Source organism: Mobula hypostoma, chromosome 12, assembly GCF_963921235.1.
Source record: "Mobula hypostoma chromosome 12, sMobHyp1.1, whole genome shotgun sequence".
Classification (NCBI taxonomy): Eukaryota; Metazoa; Chordata; class Chondrichthyes; order Myliobatiformes; family Myliobatidae; genus Mobula; species Mobula hypostoma.
Genome location: NC_086108.1, coordinates 107459457 through 107472186, shown reverse-complemented (window position 1 = coordinate 107472186; position 12730 = coordinate 107459457). Strand labels below are relative to the sequence as shown.

General features: G+C 43.9%; 1 protein-coding gene across 1 annotated transcript in view; it reads right to left on the bottom strand.

Annotated features, from left to right (window-relative positions):
- The window catches only part of adgrl2a (adhesion G protein-coupled receptor L2a), a 982900-nt gene extending 970477 nt beyond the window's left edge, over positions 1-12423 (bottom strand). The window contains exon 1 of the mRNA XM_063064760.1: positions 11926-12423. The gene's annotated coding sequence lies outside the window, so the exon portion shown is untranslated. The remainder of the gene's footprint in view (positions 1-11925) is intronic.
- Between the last annotated feature and the right edge of the window lie 307 nt (positions 12424-12730).

The window sequence follows — 12730 nt, the reverse complement described above, 5'->3', positions numbered from 1 at the left end:
CTCTCCACCACACCAATGTTGTCCAAGGGAAGGGCATTAGGACCCATACAGCTTGGCACCAGTCTCGTCACAGAGCAATGTGTGATTAAGTGCCTTGCTCAAGGACACACCACGTAGCCTTGGCTGGGGCTCGAACTCACGACCTTCAGGTAGCTAGTCCAATGCCTTAACCACTTGGCCACATATATTAGGAAATTGCTGCGGTGCGTTGGTACAGCATGCAACAAAGAAAAAAAACATTCAACAGTTATAAAGAATAAAGAACTACATAAAATATAAAGTTAGCGGTTAAGGTACAGATAGGGAATAAAACGTGCACAAATGGCACCTTTACAAAGTGTTTAAAAGTGGTTACGGTGCAGTGACGGGGGTAGCAGATAGAGGGAGATTGGGGTGAGGAGGGGGAAGGTATATAGAATGGTTAGTCAGATTAACTGCCTGTGGAAAAGAAACTTAAAACAAAAAAAAACCATACCGTCTTAATATTTAAATAACTATTGGAGACCTCTTCCAAAATTAGTCAGTAGAGTGCTGTAAGAACACACTTTTGCATTCGCAAGCCCAAGTAACTTATTACTTTGTAGATATTACTTTGTATGACACAACTCTTGTCCCCTCCAACAGGCCATACAGGTCCCAGATTAGATTCATAGAAACATAGAAAATAGGTGCAGGAGTAGGCCATTCGGCCCTTCGAGCCTGCACCGCCATTTGTTATGATCATGGCTGATCATCCAACTCAGAACCCCGCCCCAGCCTTCCCTCCATACCCCCTGACCCCCGTAGCCACAAGGGCCATATCTAACTCCCTCTTAAATATAGCCAATGAACTAGCCTCAACTGTTTCCTGTGGCAGAGAATTCCACAGATTCACCACTCTCTGTGTGAAGAAGTTTTTCCTAATCTCGGTCCTAAAAGGCTTCCCCTCCATCCTCAAACTGTGGCCCCTCGTTTTGGACTTCCCCAACATCGGGAACAATCTTCCTGCATCTAGCCTGTCCAATCCCTTTAAGATCTTATACGTTTCAATCAGATCTCCCCTCAATCTTCTAAATTCCAACGAGTACAAGCCCAGTTCATCCAGTCTTTCTTCATATGAAAGTCGTGCCAGCCCAGGAATCAATCTGGTGAACTTTCTTTGTACTCCCTCTATGGCAAGGATGTCTTTCCTCAGATTAGGGGACCAAAACTGCACACAATACTCCAGGTGTGGTCTCACCAAGGCCTTGTACAACTGCAGTGGTACCTCCCTGCTCCTGTACTCGAATCCTCTCGCTATAAATGCCAGCATACCGTTCGCCTTTTTCACCGCCTGCTGTACCTGCATGCCCACTTTCAATGACTGGTGTATAATGACACCCAGGTCTCGTTGCACCTTCCCTTTTCCTAATCAGCCACCATTCAGATAATAATCTGTTTTCCTATTTTTGCCACCAAAGTGGATAACTTCACATTTATCCACATTAAATTGCATCTGCCATGAATTTGCCCACTCACCCAACCTATCCAAGTCACCCTGCATCCTCTTAGCATCCTCCTCACAGCTAACACTGCCACCCAGCTTCGTGTCATCCGCAAACTTGGAGATGCTGCATTTAATTCCCTCATCCAAGTCATTAATATATATTGTAAACAACTGGGGTCCCAGCACTGAGCCTTGCGGTACCCCACTAGTCACTGCCTGCCATTCTGAAAAGGTCCCGTTTATTCCCACTCTTTGCTTCCTGTCTGCTAACCAATTCTCCACCCACACCAATACCTTACCCCCAATACCGTGTGCTTTAAGTTTGCACACTAATCTCCTGTGTGGGACCTTGTCAAAAGCCTTTTGAAAATCCAAATATACCACATCCACTGGTTCTCCCCTATCCACTCTACTAGTTACATCCTCAAAAAATTCTATGAGATTCGTCAGACATGATTTTCCTTTCACAAATCCATGCTGATTTTGTCCGATCATTTCACCGCTTTCCAAATGTGCTGTTATCACATCTTTGAATTCCTAGAATTTCATGGTGCTTTAACTCTGTCATCTGCGAGGAAGCAACAGGAAGTTCACGTGGAGTGCCGAGTCTTTGTTGCAATCCTGTGCGGGTGGAGATCAGGTTTGAGTGGTTCTACACATGGGACAGACCAACATATACTGTGCAGAATATACTGTCATAGTTTGTAGAATATTAGGAGTCAAAGTAGGAACTTGCAGAGAGATTAGCATTCTGTGTCACATGTACATAGGGACACACAGTGAAATACGTCATTTGTGTCAATGACTGACACAGTCTGAGACTGTACTAGGGGCAGCCCGCAAATGTCGCCATTCTTCTGACGTCAACACAGCATACTAACACAAACTGGTCATCTCTGGAATTTGGAGGGGAAACCAGGGCACCTGGAGGAAACCTACATGATCACGGGGAGAACGTACAAACTCCTTACAAACAGAAGCTAGAATTGAATCTTGGCTGCTGGTGGTGTCATAGCTACTTTACAACAAGGTTCCTCATTATTTTTGTCAGTATGTTTGGGTTTCCTGATTTGAGGAACTCCCAGTGAAAGGAGATGCAGCACAGAAATGGGCATCTCTGCCCACAGAGTACACAGCAAGAGTCAGTCAGATAAATCACATCCTTTCCCCATTCTGATGTTCGGCCTGAACAACAACTGAGCCTCTTGACCATGCCTGCATGCTCTTATGCATCAAGTTGCTGCCACGTGATTGGCTGATTAGATATTTGCATTAATGAGCAGCTGTACAGGTGACCCAAATAAAGCGACCACTGAGTGTAGTTTGCAACGTATATGTGGCAAATAAAGCTAATCTTTAATATTGAATATCCTGACATTTAAAGGAAGGAGGAAGAAAATAGACAAGGAAATGGGAAGTTGAAATAAAAAGGAATATGTAGTATTGAACGCAAATGCCCAACAGTGTTGGGATAATCCGTCCTGCTAGCAAGATGTGCTGATCAGTCTATTTGCCAGAGCGAAGAAGAGAGGTGACTCCACTCACCCTAGCAGTCACTCATATTCGCCAGATTGCCATCAGGGAGATGCTACGTGTCCATCACCACCAGGACTGTGTGTCATCTCGGATGTTTCTTTCTCACAGCTATCCAACCTCTCAACGAAACTCACTCAGGCGTAAAACTCTAACTGCCCCTGCACAGCATCCAGCAAACGGTCTTCCCTGCTCTCCTTGTCCTGTTGATAATTATCGAGTCTGTTTACAGGTTTCCCCTGCTATCCGAAAGTACAGCGTTCCTATGAAACCTTTCATAAGCCAAAATGGCGTAAAACAAAGAAGCAATTACCAGTAATTTATACGGGAAAATTTTTTGAGCGTTCCCAGACCCAAAAAAATAACCTACCAAATAGTACATAAAACCCAAAATAACACTAACATACAAGTAGAACTAATGTATGTACAGTGTAGTTTCACTTATCAGAATTGGGAAAATTTAGCCAAAACTGATTTGTAGAAAAAAAAAATCGGCACGTACACGCATACACACACACCTGCCCGCGCAAGGCTTCACAGTCATGGTAGTCTTTCTCGGGGTAAACACAAGTTTAAAGTGGGCACCTTTTCTCGCAAAAGCGAAAATCCTCTTCGGATTTCTTTTGGTTGGCGAAAACAGGTACTAATGCAGGTCTTTTATAAAAGCGAAGTGGCGTAAAGCGAACTTTCGTAAAGCGGGGGACACCTGTATATGTTCACATTTAAGTTTGATTATTGACGTTTGTGCATGTGACCATTCTGCTAATTGTTGATAGTGCAAACCATGCACTATCGTCTCGTAGACTGTTGGTTGTTACTGTGTTGCCTGATGCGATATTGTCCTGTGTTAAATGTTAGGCACTGAACCACAATCAATTCTGATATGTTTCATGTACTGGGAATAAAGTGATTCCGATTCTGATTCTTACAATCACAAATGCCCAGCAGTGCTGGGAGCAGTCTGTCCTTCTGCTTACAAGAAATATCAACTCATTTTCTCATCATTAGCAGGAGTGACGTGCTGGCGCAGCAGCAGAGCAGAGAGAAAAAAAAACTGAAAATAAAATCTCCACAACAAAGCAACTAAAGGTGAAAATGATCACAAGCTTGTGGCCTACAAATCAGGCCATTTCCTTTCTGGTTCCAAAACCAGGATTTGAGGCTTTCTTGAGGTGTTGGTCAGACCGCATTTGGAGTATTGAGGAATTTTGGGCCCTTTATCCAAGGGTGTTCTGGCACTGGAGAGGGTCCAGAAAAGGTTCACGAGAGTGATTCCCAGAATGAAAGGGTTAACATATCGGGATGTTTGTTTGCTCTGGGCCTGTACTCACTGGAGTTTAGAAGGATGAGGGGGAATCTCATTGAAACCTATTAAATATTGAAAGACCTAGATAAAGTAGACATGGAGAGGATGCTTCCCACTGAGGGGGAGTCTAGGACCAGAGCGTACAGCCTCAGAATTGAGGACCATCCCTTTAGAACAGAGATAAGGAGGAATTTTCTTTTAAGCCAGAGGGTGGTGAATCTGTGGACTTCATTGCCATGAATGGCTGTGGAGGACAAGTCATTGGGTAAATTTATGGTCCATCTACTGTTGGAAAACACCTTTGCAGTTCTCCTAGGTAGCTTGCTCAATTGGCTGTTTACAGTCTTTCTCCAGAACAGGGGTTCCCAACCTAGGGTCCATGGACCTATTGGTTAATGGTAAGGGTGAAAAAGGTTGGGAACCCCTGCCCCAGAGTGATACAAGATAACCATGCAGCTCCAGAAAATCCGAGTTAAACCACACTCTCAGTATTGTGTTCAGTTCTGGTTGACTCTGTCTAGGAAGGAAGTTGAAACTTTAGAGAAGGTGCTGAAGAGATTTACCAGGATGCTGTCTGGATTGGAAGGCACGTCTTCTGAGTAAAGGTTAAGCGAGCCAGGGCTTTTCTCTTTGGGGAAAAGGAGGGTGAGAAGTGCACAAGATGATAAGAGGCATAGATCGAGCGTTCAGCCAGAGATCTTTATCCCAGGGTGGCAAGGCTAAAATGAGGGGGCATTAAGGCGATTGATTAGAGGCAAGTATGGAGAGATGCCAGAGGTAAACACAAAAGATTTTGCAGGTGTGGGAGATCCACAATAACACACACAAAGTACTGGAGGAATTTAGCAGCATCTATAGAGAGGAATAAACAGTCAATGTTTCAGGCTGAGAACTTTCGTCGTGTCAGAGGCAAGTTCATTACACAGAGGTAGTGTTTTTTTAACTTACGAAGTGGTGGGTGCATGGAACACCCTGCCATGGGTGGTGGTAGAGGCAGGTTCATTTAAATTAGATTAGATAGGCTCACAGATAAACGATGAATGGGGTGGGAAAATGGGGTCAGAAGGGCTAGATTGATCTTAGAGTTGGTTAAAGGGTCAGCACAACATCATGGGCAAAAGGGCCTTACTATTCGACGCTCTTCAGCTTTTGAACTCAATTTACCATTCATCTGGAGTTTGGTTGGTTTGGAGTTCAAATCCATTTAGCCCCAGTTTTACTTTCTCACCCTGAATCTTGGATAGGGCAACACTATAAATCTCAGTTCACTTGACCCAATGTCCTTTTGGGATGGAGAAGAGAATTCCCCCTTTTAAAGTACCTCCTCCCGAATTCATCTCTCATTTGAAAGGAGTTCTGTCCAAGATGCAGCAGATGGCAAGAAATATCAAATTCTTTAATCTTCTTAATAATCTCAAGCAGAGTTCAGTCATTTTCTGCTTGAGGAGTTTTGGGCGTTAATTAGAAGCTTAAGTTATGGCACACCACGGAAAACCAACAAATTTTTACATGTTTACTGTTGACAGCATCCTGACTGGTATCCGAATTGCCCTGACCACAAAAGCATCATTGTCTAATTTGGAGATTCAAATGCTCAGGAATACAAGAAGTTGCAGAGTGTGTTGAACTCAGCCCAATACATCACAGGCACATCACTCCTCACCATTAAATGTGGAATTGCCTCAAGAAAGCAACATCCATGATCCAGGCCATGGCATCTTCTCATTTCTGCCATTGGGAAGGTGGTAGAGGAGCCTCAGGTCCCCCCCCCCCCCCGCAAAATAAAAACAAAGGCAAACAACAGGTTCAGGAACAGTTAGTATTCTTCAACCATCTGGCTCCTGAACCAACATGGACAACTTAACTCACCTCAACACTGAACTAATTCCACAACCTATGGACTCACCTTCAAGGACTCTACAACTCATGTTCTCAGTATTATTTACTTACTGTTGATTTATTATTATTTGTTTCTATTTTTAGAAATAGAAACAGCAAGCTGGTAGTCAGTGCGAAGCTGGGAGAACAGAGTGATTGGTTACACAGTTTTCCCCCCCCAACTCAGCCACTTCCACTGTATGCTGGATGCCAAGTAGGAAGAAAAGTAACCAGGACTTGTCTTCCTTGTTCAGGAGATTCAAGAGCCTTTCCAACTCCACAGCAATCACGAGTCACCAATTGTGAAGCAAGTCTTCACTGCTGATTTCTTTCCACAAATGCTTAAAGTACATTTACGATCAATGTCTACTGTATATGACCTGGAGACTCAGCTCTTTATAAGCATCCAAAAAACAAAGAAACCAAATAGAACTTATTAAAAAAAAACAAGTGAGCCAAAAAAAAAAACAAACCGCTCAAACAATAAAAGTATGCAAGTAACATTTAGAATTAAAGATCACAGAAGCCAGTCACAGCTGATCCAGGAACCACAGCCTCAATTCAGTTCAGTAAACCTCACCGAGCAGCTGAACCGACCTGTCCCTCGCCTCCAGCTCCAACACGCCGACCTTGTCAATCTGGCCCAGGGCCTAAATTGGCCATACCTCATCCCGTTCCTCTCTTGTGGACCAGGGCCCTGCCAGCTCAATATGCTATTGGGCCTGGGCTCCACAGCCTTGATTCAGCCGATACCCACCCTTTCCAATCCGGGCCAGTGCTTAAATCGACCAAACATCAACTCATTCCTCGCCCTAGGTCACGGGCCGCACCAACTTGACTCTGCCCATCTCAGGTCTGTCGTTTCGAATCGGCTCCAAGTCCGCTCCAGCATGGTCATACATTGGCTCATTCCTCGCTCTTGGGCCCAAGTTCCACCGCTTTGATTTGGCCTGAACTTGCCAAGCCACAACTGTCCTACACCTCAGACACTTCAGTTTACACCACAAAAATGTAATGCTGTACAGCTGGTTCAAAATCTCAGCTCTGAAAGGAAAGTTACAGGCTATTGATTGCAGTCATCCTTTTCCAGAAAAAGTGTGAGTAATAGAGTAGTTAGTAGTTCTGTTTGCTGCCAGTAAGCCGTTGCTGTGTTTCACTTGTGCCATTTTAAAGAAGTCTAACCCGCTGAGTTCCACTGGCATCTTGTTTTATTTTTCTCCTTACAAAACCATTCAATTTATCCAGGACAACTAACAAAAACATGTAGGGGAAAGAACAAACATGGGCAACATATGCAAAATGCTGGAGGAAATCAGCAAGTGAGACAGCACCTATGCAAATGAATAAACAGTCAACATTTCAGGCAGAAACCCTTCATCGGGGCTGAAAAGGAAGGGGACAGAAGCCAGAATAAGGTGGGGGGGGGGAGAAGAGAAAGAAAGGGGAATGAGTACAAACTGGCAGGTGATAGGTGAAGCCAGGTGAATGGGTGGGGTAGGTCGGTGGGCAGATGGGATGAGGGGACGAAGTAAGTAGCTGGAAAACAATAGGTGGAAGCAGTTAATGGGCTGAAGAAGGAGGAATCTGATAGGAGAGTAGAGTGGACCATAGAAGAAAGGGGAGGTGGTGCACCAGACGGAGGTGATGGGTGTTCTTTCAAACCAGATACCCAACTGATGTTGGCCTATTTGCCATACATCTTGCTGAACCTTTCCTACCCATGCCTTGATCCAAACACTTATTAAATCCCTGGTTGTACCTGCCTTTAACATGTAGCCCACAGCAGATTCCATGTACCCACCACTGTATGAAAACATTGGCCATCAGGTCCCCTTAAGATATTTCCCTTCACCTTTTAAGTCTTTACCCTCCAGTGTTGGGCTCCCCTGCCCTGTGTCAGGCCTGCACACACAGGCACCTCGCAGTCTTCACCCAGTGAATAGGACTCACCTGCTGCTCATTCCAGGCTCATTACCCACGGCCCACTTAACCTCATCCACAGCCAGTTCACTCATCGAACCAACTAGCCTCAACCAGTTGCTCCTCACCTTTGTCCTCCCTGCCTAAAGTTTAACTCACTGCCTGTCGTGTTCAGTGTCTGTTCTCTCTTGTTTTAAGAGGCCCCTCCTGGCTTGTTATTTCGCAACCTTTTATAAGAGTTATCATACATGACTGAATCGTCTCCACTGCTCTGCTTTTGGGTCAAGCCGCCTCCACATTTCCTGACACCCTGGGAATAAGATTGTGAATATTCCTCTTATCCATGACCCTCAATATTTTATAAATAACTTCACGGTCACCCCTCAGCCTCCTACTTTCCAGGGAAAGAATTCCCAGCCTGTCCAATCACTCCTCAAAGCCTCCAACCTCTGTAACATCCCACACAAATCCTTACTATGCCTTTGCAGTTTAATAACCTAGAGCAGGGTGACCAGATCTGTATGCAGTGACCCAGCACATTGTAAATTTATTAACAAATTATGTTTATGTCACCATATACTACCTTGAAATTCATTGTCTTGCAGACATTCACAGAACAAATACAATAGAATCAAAGCTACACACAGACTGACAACCAACCAATTTTAAAAATAAACAAAAAAATACTGAGAACATCATTTGTAGAGTCTTAAAATGAAACTACAGGTTGTGAAACTAGTTTAGTTTTGAGGTAAGTGAAGTTATCTGCACTGGTTCAGTAGCCTGATAGCTGAAGGGTACTAATTGTTCCTGAACCTGGTGGAGTGAGTCCTGAGGCTCCTACACCTCCTTTTCAATAACAGCAGCGAGAAGGGAGCATGGCTTGGGTAATGAGGGTCCTTGATGATGGATGCTGCTTTCTGGTCGCAGAGCTCCATGTAGATGAGCTCAATGGTGGGGAGGGTTTTTCTGTATCTACTTTCTCTAGACTTCTTCCAATCTTGGGCATTGATGTTTCCATACCAGACCAAGATGCAACTAGTCACTCCAGTGTGCCTCAATAGAAGTTTGTTCAAGTGTGGTCTTACTGATGTCTTGTACAGCTATAACATGATAGCCCAACCCCTGCATTCAGCATCCTGACTGATGAAGCCCAGTGTGCCAATTGCCTTCTTCACCACCCTGTCCACCCATGACACCAATTGTCCACAATGCCTTAATACACCAATCCCATTTGCCTGTATGAGGCCTATCAGCCTCACCACATTTCCATAAGATATAGCAGCAGAATTGGAACATTCAGCTCAAAGTCTGCTCTGCCATTCAATTGTGGACATATAAACACACAATCCCCAATTTAAAAAAAAGTATATATATATAAATAAATGCTGGAGAAACTCAGCAGATTAGGCAGCATCTATAGAGGGGAATAAATAGTTGATGTTTTGAGCTGGGACCCTTCCTAAACCATCAGTTTATTCCCCTCTATAGATGCTGCCTGACCTGCTGGGTTCCTCCAATAATTTTTCTGTGTATTGCTCTAGATTTCCAGCATCAGCAAAATCTCCTGTATCAATTCAATCAAGGCTGACATTTTTTCCCCCCTCAGCCCCATTCTCCTGGTAACCGCTAATCTCCTCACCAATCAACAACCTACCAGCCTCTGCTTCAAGTACATCTAATGACCTGTCCTTCACAACTCTATCACAATGAATTCCACAGATTCACCACCCTCTGGCTGAAGAAATTCCTCATCTCTATTCTAAAGGGATGTCCTTCTCTTTTGAGTCTGCACCCTCTGGTCCCAGCCTCTGCATATCCAATCTATCTAGAGCAGGGGTTCCCACCCTGGATCCACACAATCCCCCACCCCCTCGGTTAACGGTAGGGGTTCATGGCATAACAAGGATTGGGAGCCCCTGATCTAGGTCTTTCAATGTTTTTTTAAAGCCAAGATTCTTCATCAATGACCCTCACCATCCACACCATGCCCTCTTCTCATTGCTACCATCAATGAAGTGATACAGGAGCCAGAACACACATTCTCAAAGTTTTAGGATCAGCTTCTCCTCTGCCAAGAGATTTCTGTATGGACCATGAAAACTACCTCATTTTTTGCACTACCTTTTTTTTAAAAAAAAGTTACAATAAGAAATGAGACAAAAATGGCAAATTTAACAACAGGTTGAAGGACAGGTGATGGAATCAGAAATGTTAACATTTAAGATGGACATTTGAAGACCCCCCAACCTGGGAGTGGGTAATTACCCTTACTGTCCTACACACTACAGGCCCAATGGCCTCTTCTGTGTTGCAAGTCAGGATCAGGTTTAATATCACTGGCATACATCATGAAATATGTTGTCTAGCAGCAAGAGTACATTACAATAAGTAACATAAAAAACTAAAAAGTTACAAAAAAAAGAGACAAATTAGATAATTAGTGCAAGAAGGGGGCAAAGAGAAAAGTTATTAGGGGGTGAATATGGGTTCATTGAATATTCAGAAATCTGATGGTGGAGGGGAAGAAGCTGGTCTTAAAACATTGAGTGTGGGTCTTCAGGCTCCTGCGCCTCCTCCTTGATGGTAGTAATAATAAGAGGACATGTCTTGGGTTGCTTTAATAACGATGTCGTCCAGTTCGATCACAGCACCTGCTCCCATTGCAAGCTGTTTGTGATCCTTCCCAACCAAGTGTTGAAATTACGGTGATTATCTCTTTGATCTGACCTGAAGGACTCCAATGACGGTACCCAAGACCAATGCACGGTACACCAATAAAAACCCCTCTGCTTTTACACGTAGACATGGGGGGGGGGGGTCCAATTTATTCCCAAGGCAAGGATGGAAGATTTTTTTTAAAAAACAAGATTATACTTTGGGGCGCAGGTCTCTGCGGGACGATACGAGCCCGAAGCTAGTTCAGCTGCTCATACCTCGGTGCCCACAGAGGCTGCGCGCTATAGCCGGAGAGCCGTTTACAGACATCTTTTGCGCTTGGAAGGTGTGTCTGGATCTCTCTACCCAGCGATAACACCCGGAGTGCCATAAACCTACATACACAGCCGAACCCCGCTGCAGACGGGAAAAAGAGAGAGAGAGTGCGCGCACACACACACACACACACACACACAACAGAAAACTTCCACTTGTTCTAGTTTGTACAACACAGGAGGTTTGAGAGGTCTGGGATCACCTTATTCTCCCACACATCTTACCTAAATAAATCCGCGAACTTCCTCGCCGACGCATGAAAGGGAAAACAAATTCATTCAAGGGAAATCGGTATTTTTTTAAAAATCAAAACTAATTATTTTCACGCTACACTTGAGAAGGTTTTAACTTGGTCGCCGAGAAAGTCATTAGGCAACACTTAAACCGCAGCGAGCCGTGTTTACTCATGTACTGAGACAATCCAGGAGCATTCACTTCCCGGGTCTCCCGAGCCCTTCAACTCGGCACCAGCAGCAACTCGTTGCTACCAGGTCCTTAATTACTGCATTAAGAAACAAGAAAGTTGTCAAGTGGCCGAGGATCGACGTTCCTTAACGTTAAACTCCGCGTAATGATGAGCAGTCACGTAACGAACATGGACACGAAAGAACAGCCTTTGCCAATTATCTTTACCGCTTAAACATCTCGCTGCAATGAAGACAACTTCATAAACACAGGATGATATATGGCACGGTTTGAGAGAACCCACTTAGAAACTACAGAGATTTTTTTTAAATGTCATATTGGATGGATTGGAAATAGAGAGCGACAGAATCGACTCCACGTCGAATCTATCCCCTGAATGGATGACAGACGGCAGTGAACATACCTTTCTGCAAGACAGGTCCAGCAGGTCTGCGATGCTCCGGACAAAGCGAGATAGACACATTCACTCAGCGACTATTTGTGACTTGCATTTCTCAAGGCGGAGAAAGGTTTTGCAAAGAGACTGATGAACGGCCAGACCTCCGAGAGCTCAGGCCGCTTTGTGAATCAAACATACCCTATTTGTGCGGCACAGTCACACTGATTTTGCATTGATTATCTCCACTTGAGCAGATACATTTAAATTAATCTGGCACCGTTGCAATGAAGAGGCGGGGTCGCCGCGAAAGCCTGGACTGGATTTGTAGGTTCCGCCAGAACCGGAGGACGTGTTACGTGCGAAGAAGGAACGATCACAACTTCAGTCGGCGTAGGAAACCTGTACTGACAGATACAAGACGCCTTTGATTTACCACCACGCACTTGATCTTGGATTTGAATCTTGCTCCAAAATAGTTGTTTTTAATGTGAAAAAAATCTTTAAATTACAAATTTAAAACCTTCGCTATTTTATCATTTCCTGTCAGTCACCTTATGTACAGACGCTCCTGTGCCTAGCGTCACTTTATGGACATACAATCAATCTATGTATATAAGTTATCTTACGTATTTATATTTATTCTACTTTTTAAAAAAATATTGTGTTTCGTATCTTATTGTTTACTTTGAACTGCATCGAATCCGGAGTAACACTTACTTCGTTCTCCTTTACGTTTGTGTATTGGAAATGACATTAAACAATCTTGAATCAAAGCGAAAAAAAAATTAAGGAAAGAAAAAAATAATAAAATACTAGAAATACTTGAAAG